Raw genomic sequence first — 11,665 nt, forward strand, 5'->3', positions numbered from 1 at the left:
CGACTGTCCGGACGCCGAAGCCTTAGCAGCCTTTAAGCACAACGTCCGAGACGAATGGCTCGCCAGACACCTCGGCCAGGAAAAACCAACAACAATGGCCGCACTAACAAGCCTCATGACCCGCTTTTGCGCGGGGGAAGACAGCTGGCTGGCTAGATGTAGCACCAGCGACCCGAGTACATCCGAAGTCAGGGATGGAAATGGGAAATCACGACACGGAAAAGATCAGCACCGGAATAAGGAAAATGGCCCAAATAGCATGGCGGTCAACGCCGGATTCAAAAGCTCTTGGTCGAATAATAAAATACTGCCCCTCAAGGACAACAGTGACGAGCTATCCAACCTAAACAAAATTTTGGATAGGGTATGTCAAATACATAGTACCCCCGGGAAGCCTGCAAACCATACCCACAGAGATTGTTGGGTCTTCAAGCAGTCTGGCCAACTTAACGCCGAACGCAAGGGGTCCAACACACCAAGCGAAGACGACGAACCCCACAAGCAGCACGCCGGAAAACAGAAGACTTTCACACTAGAAGTCAAAACAGTGAACTCACTTCATGTGATAACACAGAAACATAGTGTGGCACCTGCTATACCAGGACACCATCCGCAGAATGGGGATAGACCCTACCGAAATTCACCATAGCAGCACTTCCTTCAAAGGAGTGACGCCCGACCTTTACACCAAATGTACAGGCTCTGTACTACTAGAGGTCGTGTTCGGTTCATCCGACAACCTCCGTCGTGAAAAGCTCATTTTTCCATATCGCCCCATTCAAAAGTAGCTATCAAGCACTACTGGGACGTGAAGCATTCGCCCGCTTTAATGCAATACCACATTACGCGTCTCTTACGCTTAAAATGCCTGGTCCATATGGCATAATCTCAGCAAAGGGTAAATCTGAGTGTTCCTCGACCACGGAAAACGTGAGACTGCGTTGACAGCCGCACACTAATCCGACCTTGATGGTCAAAGCCTTAAAAACATGTCATTCAGACCTTGGACACGGTTAGGCGAGTCCGGCATAAATAAACAAGGGGCTTCACCGCCGCATACCCCTTTACAAGGGGCTGCACGTATAAACAATGAGAGCCAATAAAGCTCAAATTGATCATACTTTATTTTAACTACACCTTTTGCACGATATTTTTCCAAACTAAGTTCTTCTCCTTTACAGATGAAGCGCGTGCTACACCCGTCCAGGATACAGCACAACGGAGACACAGGCGCAGACGTGCAGCAGGGACCCGTTACAAGGATTCTTTTCACATTAAGACCCTGCGTAAACCTTTCTTACTGCCTCTTGTTGATACACATCCCCCGGGTTCTTACCATAACCGAGGAGGAGGCTGGCGTTTTGGCATCGGCCGCCTCAGAAGTTCCCGCCCGTACCTGGACACTAGGGGCTTAGGGCATTGTTCTGCCCAGTATCATAAAGACCGAACACCTCAGGGAGTGCTCGGCGTCTCGAGTTAGGCCTTATATGCATCAGCTCCGAATCATGTCTTTGGTCAAATGTTGGGTTTGCCCGGCTCCTGTGTTTTGCTGCCTTACGTTCCGCTCCATCGGCTAACGCGGCACCAGGAGAACTACTGCGATTGTGCCCCGGTTCGGCCGGGCGAGCACCTCAGTAGAGAAAGCCGAAAACTGACTGTCATGATATAGCGAGAGACTGGTCAACCACTCGATCGACCACTGGATTGTTTATAATTCCTCCGCTTTGACGAAGGACCGCTTCCCGGTCAGGCACATACGCGCCCCGAGTTCGGAGAAGCGCGGTGCCTCTAGGGGCTATATAGTAGCCCCACCTTCGAGCTCCTATGGCTAAGTGAAAGTGATAAAGCATTATAGTCTGGTTGCCTAGTTTGCTACGCTATCACCTCCTTCAAAGGACCAAGACGTTGGATTAAGTGTGAAAAGCGATTTTCTTTTTGCAAACACCCCCGCACCATGTGCGTGGGGGCTGAAGCCAAAGACTGCCATCTTTCAGTTTATACATACATATACGGCCGCACAGGAGATAGTTCAATACTTGAACGCACAAGTATAAAAAGCTATTGCATTATAAACATGATCTCACAAATCATACACGTCATTTGAACATAACATCTTTCGAGCACTGCGACTCTATTAAACGAGCGCCCTGCAGGACTTCCTCAAAATAGTGCTCGGCGGGTAATCGGCCTTTGTCCGAACCCCAGGATGCAACAGCGGTGGCATCCATCTCCGTCCAGTATGTCTTAACACGGGCGAGAGCCATCCATGCACCTTCTATGCATGCCAACCGCTTCATCGCCTCGATATGCGGCACCGCCCCAAGGAATTGCTGCAACAAGCCAAAATAACTCTCAGGCTTGGGCCTTTCCGGCCACAGATGAGCGACCACATCCGTCATGGCAAGTCCGGACAATCTATTCAGCTCAGCCCACTCAGCCAGCCGATCAGTCAACGGAAGTGGACGCTCCAGACTATGGAATTGAGACCAGAAAAGCTCTTCCATTTCGTGATCCTTCTGGCTTCGGAAGTGCACGACTGCGTCCGCCGCACTCGCCGCCAAATCCAGATAAGGATCCTCCGCACCACACAATTGGCCCAACTGAGCATACTTCGGATCCGTGAACTTCCTACGTAGCAGAAAGGGCTTTCCAGCCGCAATGTCTCCGGCCTGACGCAATTCCTCCTTCATAGCCCGCATCGCACTACGGGCATCCTTGGCTTCGGCGGCGGCCTTCTTCAGGTCCTCTTGCTCCACTCGGCGTTCTCTTTCAAGAACCTCATAGTGGTCGGTAGCATCTTTTAATTTCACGGCCATTCCGGCCATCTCCTCCCTGCTTCGGCAGTGAGCAGCCTTTTCGGCTTTTAGCTCTTCCGCTGCCTTCAAGGCAGCCGCATCACTTTTCCTGGCTTGCTCCTTGGCTCGAGCGAGCTCTGCTCGAAGGTCTTCCACAGCAGCGGCACCATCTGCATCAAGCATACAAATTGTAAGGAACGGGCATCAGCTCCCTTACTAGGTGACCGCGGAGCAACCACCTACCTTGTGACTCGTTAAGTCGTTTATTGACCAGCGCGATGTTCGCATCCGCAACATCGAGTTGCCACTTCAGCTCGGCAACTCCATCAGTCTGGCTAGCCACCAAATGTTCTGCCACCTACATAGAAAAGGCGACATTCTATAACTGAGATTATGATCCTCGGCATGCTGTCGCTTTCGACAGCATACCAAGTCTCAGGGGCTACTATCTATACAGGGCGCACTCCATGTGCAAAACTGTTAAAAGGTATGTCATTTTTTGCGTACCTCAAGCCCCGTCAGCCAACTTCCGACGGCCTCATGCAACCCACTCTCGGCGGATGAGATCCTTTCAATCACCATACTCATTAATGTGCGGTGATATTCTGAGATAGACGCCCTCTTGAGCAAATCCTGCAGCTCCACCGGCCGTACTCCAGTGGGTGCCGAACTCCCCGGCCCCGCTGGACTCGGGGAGACCCTCCATGACGACACCTCAGGGTCGTCCGCCCCGCCCGACGGGGCGGCAGATGGAGGCGTTTCGCTCTCCATCATCTCCGGACGAAGGTCCCCCGAAGATGAGCTCTGCTGAGATGGGCTAAGATCCGAACTACAAGGTGAAAACTTTGGTTACCCTTAGAAATAAAGTAGGGGTGTCCCCTATTACAAAATTCCCCCTTTTTACTTACAGGTCGCTGGAGGGTTGATTCCTCTAAGGAGGCAGTGCGGCCGGGGCTCTTCCCGGCACAGGACCTTCCAATGCAGATTTCTTTCCCCGCTTTGAGGCCTTGGCCTCCGGGTCTTCGGAAGCGGTCCTATTCTCCCCCTGGAAGGAGGGACTCTCGATTCCCCCCTTACTGAAAGCCTCCTTGGCAGAGGTGGTAGTTTCCCTGTGCCCCCCTTCGCCCTCCTCCGAAGGTGCAACCTCCAACATTTTGATTAACACGGGATCCGGCGTGGTCTCGGGGAGGGGGGCCGGACACCGTATCAGTTTTGCTTGCGCTATCCACTCCTGTCCAAGGGATAGCTGGTTAAAAGGAAAACCCATGATAAATAAATGGACAATGTGTCCGGACACAGGGCTACTTACTTGAGTATCCGGGCGATTGCAGCTTAGGCTAGCATCCTCGGTCAAGTCCGGACACATCTCTTGCGATCCGAAGAACAGTTTGTACATCTCCACGGGTGTCAAACCCATGAAGTGTTGGAGAGCCCGTGGCCCCTCCGGATTAAATTCCCACAGGCGAAGGGGGCGACGTTTGTAGGGCAGAAGGCGCCGAATCAGCATAACCTGTGCCACTACGACCAGATTGATCTCCCTTTCCTGGAGGCCTCGAATCCGGCCCTGCAACAGGGGTACATCTTTGGACGGCCCCCAGTCAAGCCCCTTGTTGACCCATGACGTCAGCCGTTGTGGAGGGCCCGGGCGAAAGACGGGCGGCGGCCTCTGCCTGCTGCCCCTGGGAGCGGTGATATAGAACCACTCCTGTTGCCACAAGCCGAGCTCCTCCTGAAAAGAGCCCTCGGGCCATGGAGCATCGGCCCTCTTGATTATAACCGCCCCGCCGCACTCTGCCTGACGCCCCTCGATCATCTTCGGCTCCACGTTGAAGGTTTTGAGCCACAAGCCGAAGTGAGGGGTAGTGCGGAGGAAGGCTTCGCAGACGACAATGAATGATGAGATGTGGAGGATGGACTCCGGAGCTAAGTCATGGAATTCCAGCCCATAGTAAAACATGAGCCCCCTCACGAAGGGATCCGTCGGGAAGCCTAAACCCCGACGGAGGTGAGACACGAACACGACGCTCTCGCCGGGCTCGGGAGTAGGAATAGCTTGCCCTCGGGCAGGCAACCTATGCGAAATCTCGTAGGTTAAGTACCTGGCGTCTCTCAGCTTTAGCATGTCCTCTTCCGTGAAGGAGGAGGGCATCCACCGGCCTCGTAGGTCGGAGCCGGACATTGTCGAAGGTCGAAAGTACCCGAATCTGGAGCCCTGGGTGTTGGAAATCGGGGTGAGGGGCGGATTCGATTGAGGATTGAAGAAAAAGAACGGGCCTTGGTCTCATTATAAAGAGGGAGAATACCAAGAGCCGTCCCTGTGACCGTTTGGAACCCGCCTTCGATGGAGGGGGCGTGGCAACGGGCGCGGTTGGGTTACCCACGTCTGTATTGATGAGAATCTCGGAATAAGGGGAACATGATCTCTGCTTCGACAAGACGTGCCAAGGAAACCGCTTCGCTAAACACGCTGAGGTGGTACAATAAAAACGATTCGAGTAAAGGCTTGGTAGTGGTGTGACGTCACGCCACCAAATACGTCGGCAGATTGAACTTGTGTAAATATTATTCTCTCTACGGTGGTATGTGGAATTTATTTTGCAGAGCCGGACACTATCCTGGTGTTCACAATCTTCTATAAATTATTCGGAGAAGGAACCCGCCTTGCAATGCCGAAGACAACATGCGCGCCGGACTCATCGTCATTGAAGCCTGGTTCAGGGGCTACTGAGGGAGTCCTGGACTAGGGGGTGTCCGGATAGCCAAACTATCATCATCGGCCGGACTCCAAGACTATGAAGATACAAGATTGAAGACTTCGTCCCGTGTCCGGATGGGACTTTCCTTGGCGTGGAAGGCAAGCTTGGCGATACGAATATATAGATCTCCTACCATTGTAACCGACTCTGTGTAACCCTAGCCCTCTTCGGTGTCTATATAAACCGGATGGCTTTAGTCCGTAGGACGAACAACAATCATACCATAGGCTAGCTTCTAGGGTTTAGCCTCCTTGATCTCGTGGTAGATCTACTCTTGTAATACCCACATCATCAATATCAATCAAGCAGGACGTAGGGTTTTACCTCCATCAAGAGGGCCCGAACCTGGGTAAAACATCGTGTCCCTTGTCTCCTGTTACCATCCGCTTAGACGCACAGTTCGGGACCCCTTACCCGAGATCCGCCGGTTTTTACACCGACAGTACACCTTCTATCACAGATCCGAAGGAAAAATATTTGTTGCTAAGAATGGATCCTTTCTAGAGAAGGAGTTTCTCTCGAAAGAAGTGAGTGGGAGGAAAGTAGAACTTGATGAGGTAATTGTACCTTCTCCCTTATTGGAAAGTAGTTCATCACAGAAATCAGTTCTAGTGATTCCTACACCAATTAGTGAGAAAGCTAATGATGATGATCATGAAACTTCAGATCAAGTTACTACCGAACCTCATAGGTCTTCCAGAGTGAGATCCGCACCAGTGGTACGGTAATCCTGTTCTGGAAGTCATGTTACTAGACCATGGAGAACCTACGAACTATGAGGAAGCGATGATGAGCCCAGATTCCGCAAAATGGCTTGAGGCCATGAAATCTTAGATGGGATCCATGTATGAGAACAAAGTGTGGACTTTGGTGGATTTGCCCGTTGATCGGCAAGCCATAGAAAATAAATGGATCTTCAAGAAGAAGACTGACGCTGACGGTAATGTTACTGTCTACAAAGCTCAACTTGTTGCGAAAGGTTTTTGACAAGTTCAAGGAGTTGACTACGATGAGACTTTCTCACCCGTAGCGATGCTTAAGTCTGTCCGAATCATGTTAGCAATTGCCGCATTTTATGATTATGAAACTTGGCAGATGGATGTCAAAATTGCATTCCTGAATGGATTTCTGGAAGAAGAGTTGTATATGATGCAACCAGAAGGTTTTGTTGATCCAAAGGGTGCTAACAAAGTGTGCAAGCTCCAGCAATCCATTTATGGACTGACGCAAGCCTCTCAGAGTTGGAATAAATGCTTTGATAGTGTGATCAAAGCATATGGTTTATACAGACTTTTGGAGAAGCCTGTATTTACAAGAAAGTGAGTGGGAGCTCTGTAGCATTTCTAATATTATATGTGGATGATATATTGTTGATTGGAAATGATATAGAATTTCTGGATAGCATAAAGGGATACCTGAATAAAGAGTTTTTCAATGAAAGACCTTGGAGAAGCCGCTTACATATTGAGCATCAAGATCTATAGAGATAGATCAAATGCTTAATTGGACTTTCACAAAGCACATACCTTGATAAAGTTTTGAAGAAGTTCAAAATGGATCATTCAAAGAAATGGTTCTTGCCTATGTTACAAGGTGTGAAGTTGGGTCAGACTCAAAGCCTGACCACTTCAGAAGATAGAGAGAAAATGAAAATCATTCCCTATGCTTCAACCATAGGTTCTATCATGTATGCAATGCTATGTACCAGACCTGATGTGTGCCTTGCTATAAGCATAGCAGGGAGGTACCAAAGTAATCTCGGAGTGGAGCACTGGACAGCGGTCAAGAACATCCTGAAATACCTAAAAAGGACTAAGGATATGTTTCTTGTTTATGGAGGTGATAAATAGCTCGTCGTAAACGGTTACGTCGATGCAAGCTTTGACACTGATCTGTATGACTCTAAGTCGCAATCCGGATATGTATTATTGAATGGAGGAGCTATCAGTTGGTGCAATTCCAAGCAGAGCGTCATGGCGGGATTTATGTTTGAAGCGGAGTACATTGCTGCTTCAGAAGCAGCAAATGAAGGAGTCTGGATGAAGGAATTCATATCCAATCTAGGTGTCATGCCTAGTGCATCGGATCCAATGAAAATCTTTTGTGACAATACTGGTGCAATTGCCTTGGCAAAGGAATCTAGATTTCACAAGAGAACCAAGCACATCAAGAGATGCTTCAATTCCATCCGTCATCAAGTGTTGGAGGGGGACATAGAGATTTGCAAGATACATACGGATCTGAATGTTGCAGACCCGTTGACTAAGCCTCCACGACCAAAACATGATCAGCACCAAAACTCCATGGGTGTTAGAATCATTACTTTGTAATCTAGATTATTGACTCTAGTGCAAGTGGGAGACTGAAGGAAATATGCCCTAGAGGCAATAATAAAGTTATTATTTATTTCCTTATTTCATGATAAATGTTTATTATTCATGTTAGAATTGTATTAACCGGAAACTTAGTACATGTGTGAATACATAGACAAAACAAAGTGTCCCTAGTATGCCTCTACTTGACTAGCTCGTTAATCAAAGATGGTTATGTTTCCTAACCATATACTTGTGTTATCATTTGATGAACGGGATCACGTCATTAGGAGAATGATGTGATTGACATGACCCATCCATTAGCTTAGCATTATGATCGTTACAGTTTCATTGCTACTGCTTTCTTCATGACTTATACATGTTCCTCAAACTATGAGATTATGCAACTCCCGAATACTGGAGGAACACTTTGTGTGCTACCAAACATCACAACATAAATGGGTGATTATAAAGGTGCTCTACAGGTCTCTCCGAAGATGTTTGTTGGGTTGGCATAGATCGAGATTAGGATTTGTCACTCCGTGTTTCGGAGAGGTATCTCTGGGCCCTCTCGGTAATGCTCATCACTATAAGCCTTGAAAGCAATGTGAGTAATGAGTTAGTTGTGGGATGAAGTATTACAGAAGGAGTAAAGAGACTTACCGGTAACGAGATTGAACTAGGTATGATGATACCGACGATCGAATCTCGGGCAAGTAACATACCGATGACAAAGGGAACAACTTATGTTGTTATCCGGTTTGACCGATAAAGATCTTCGTAGAATATGTGGGAGACAATATGAGCATCCAGGTTCCGCTATTGGTTATTGACCGGAGATGAGTCTCGGTCATGTCCACATAGTTCTCGAACCCGTAGGGTCCGCACGCTTAACATTCGATGATGATATGTATTATGAGTTATGTGTTTTTGATGACCGAAGCTTGTTCAGAGTCCCGGATGAGATCTCGGACGTGACGAGGAGTCTCGAAATGGTCGAGACATAAAGATTGATATATTGGACGGCTATATTCGGACACCGGAAGTGTTCCGGAAAGTTTCGGGTAAAACCGGAGTGCCGGAGGGGTTACCGGAACCCCCCGGGGAACTAATGGGCCACATTGGGCCTTGGTGGAGAGAGAGAGGGGCGGCCAGGGCAGGCCGCGTGCCCCCTCCCCCTTGGGTCCGAATTGGACTACGGAAGGGGGGCGGTGCCCCCCTTTTCCTACTCCCTCTCCCTCTCCTTCCTTCCCCCTCTCTCCCTCTTGGTGGAATCCTACTAGGACTAGTAGTCCTAGTAGGACTCCCCTCTTGGGGGCGCGCCCTAGGGGCCGGCCGGCCTCCCCCTTGCTCCTTTATATACGGGGGCGGGGGGCACCCTAGAACACATAAGTTTCTCTCCCAACCATGTGCGGTGCCCCCCTCCACAGTTACACACCTCGATCATACCATCGTAGTGCTTAGGCGAAGCCCTGCGCTGGTAGCATCATCATCACTGTCGCCACGCCGTCGTACAGATGGAACTCACCCTCGTCCTCAACTGGATCAAGAGCACAAGGGACGTCATTGAGCTAAACGTATGCTGAACACGAAGGTGCCATACGTTCGGTACTTGGATCAGTTGGATCGCGAAGACGTTCGACTACATCAACCGTGTTATTGAAACGCGTCCACTTTCGGTCTACGAGGGTACGTGGTCACACTCTCCCCTCTCATTGCTATGCATCACCTAGCTAGATCTTGCGTGATCGTAGGATTTTTTTTGAAATTACCACGTTCCCCAACACCGTTTTCACCATTGGATTTCTCGTGTTGAGATTTTCAAAATAGATTTCATGTTGACAGATTTTGACAAACTTTTTTTCACCAAAAAACCAGACAGAAAACCGAACTAGAGCATGTTTTTTTCCTTTTTGAAAGAGGCACCGCTGTGCCTCTCACAAAAGCACGACCGTGCATCTCGCGAAGGAAAAGAAAAACAGAAAATGACTTTTTTTTCGTTTCCGAGTGGCACGACCTTGCCTCTTGCAAAAGCACAATCATACCTCTCGCGGAAGCAAAAACGTGCCCCTCGCAAAACGAAAAAAATAGAAAGCATGTTTTTTTTCTGTTTCCATTTCCAAGAGGCATGGCCGTGCCCCCAGCGAAAGCACAACTGTGCCTCTCGCGGAACAAAAAAAATAGAAAATATGTTTTTTCCCATTTCCGAGAGGCATGGCCGTGCCTCTCACAGAGAAAAAAACGTGTATTTTCGCGCAAAAAAAATTTCCTTGAATTTTTTTTGTTCAAAAGCTAAGAAAGACCGGTGGATAACCAAAAAAGTCAAAAAAATTAAAATGTCGAAAACACATGCAGAAAAAAAAACAAAATCAAGAGGAAGCGTCCAGAGCGTGCCATGCGGCGGTGGCTAAGAGCGCGCCATTTGGCGCGCTCTCAGCCCACCCCAAGTGATTGTTCGGAGGCCCCCGAAGGAGCATTCGCCAACTAGTTGCTCCCCAATATGTGTTGAGCAATAGTCCTTATCGCTAGGGTCGGGTGAGCCAGCCCATTACTTCGGATCGTAGCTTCGTTCCATTCATGTGTTTTTCTCCACTCCATAAAAAAAATCTGAACAAATGTTCAGAAATTTTTTGGAACTTTGAAAACTGCTCACGAATTCAAAGGTTCACGAATATTAAAAATTCATTAATTGTTTTTTTGTAAATTAGAAGTATCATGAATTCAAAAATATTCACGAATTTTAAAAAGACCATCAATTCAAAAATTGTTCATGGTTCAAAAAATGGTTTGCAGATTTAGAAAATTCTCATAAATTTGAAATTTGTTCACGAAGTTGAAAACTTCTTCACGGATTTGATAAACTTTCATTAATTTGAAAAATGTTTGTGAATTCAAAATATGTTCATGGATCATAAAAAATGTTGATGCTTTTGAAAATTATTTATGTCTTCAAAAACTGTTTGTGAGTTCAAAATGTTGACACATTCCAAAATTGATCATAAATTTTAATAATGTTTACGATGTTGAGAAATGTTCGTGAATTAGACAAAAGTCACAAATTTGAAAAATCTTCATGTTCGTAAAAATCCAAAGGAGAAAATAAAACAGACTAGAAAAATAAACAAAAAGGGGACAAATTGAGAAGGAACGAAAAGAAAACGTATTAAAAACTAAAAAAATCTGCTAATAAGAAATGGTTGGACAAAACCTTCTAAAATCTTCCCAAAACCAGGCGGATGCATGACGAAACAAGCTCTACTTCTCCAGCTAACTCCCGCTAATATGGGCCAGTCCGCTAGACATGGTTGTGGGCGATTGTGAGCCGCTAAATTAAATTCTCTCTTAGGCGAAGAAAGTATGACCGCTTTACCAACAATTGAGACTCAATTTGGAGAAGTTTCCGCCTATACTCCTACTAATGTAATCTCCATTACAGAATAGGGGGATTCCTCTTTGGGGGAAGGGAGCTCCTATACCCTACGGTTTCCTGGGCTCGGCCCATTTTCATTTTTTGACCATAAAAAATATTACGGTTGTTGGGTTTCGAACACAAAACCTCACTGTTTACGTCGAAACGCAGTTAACAACTAGGACAACTAACATGCCGTGCCTACAAATGCTTCCTTTTGATTTTTATTCTGTATCTTCAGGAATCTGTTCCTTTTACGTGTTTTTTGGCCGATTTTTTATTCGTTTTTACACGATTTTTTCCTGTTTTCTTTTTCATTTTTATTTTCTTTTCTTTAAAGTACATGAACTTTTCCAACTACGAAACTTTTATCCAAATCGATGTACTTTTCTG

The sequence above is a fragment of the Triticum dicoccoides genome, chromosome 4B (genome assembly GCF_002162155.2).
Source record: "Triticum dicoccoides isolate Atlit2015 ecotype Zavitan chromosome 4B, WEW_v2.0, whole genome shotgun sequence".
NCBI classification, from domain to species: domain Eukaryota; kingdom Viridiplantae; phylum Streptophyta; class Magnoliopsida; order Poales; family Poaceae; genus Triticum; species Triticum dicoccoides.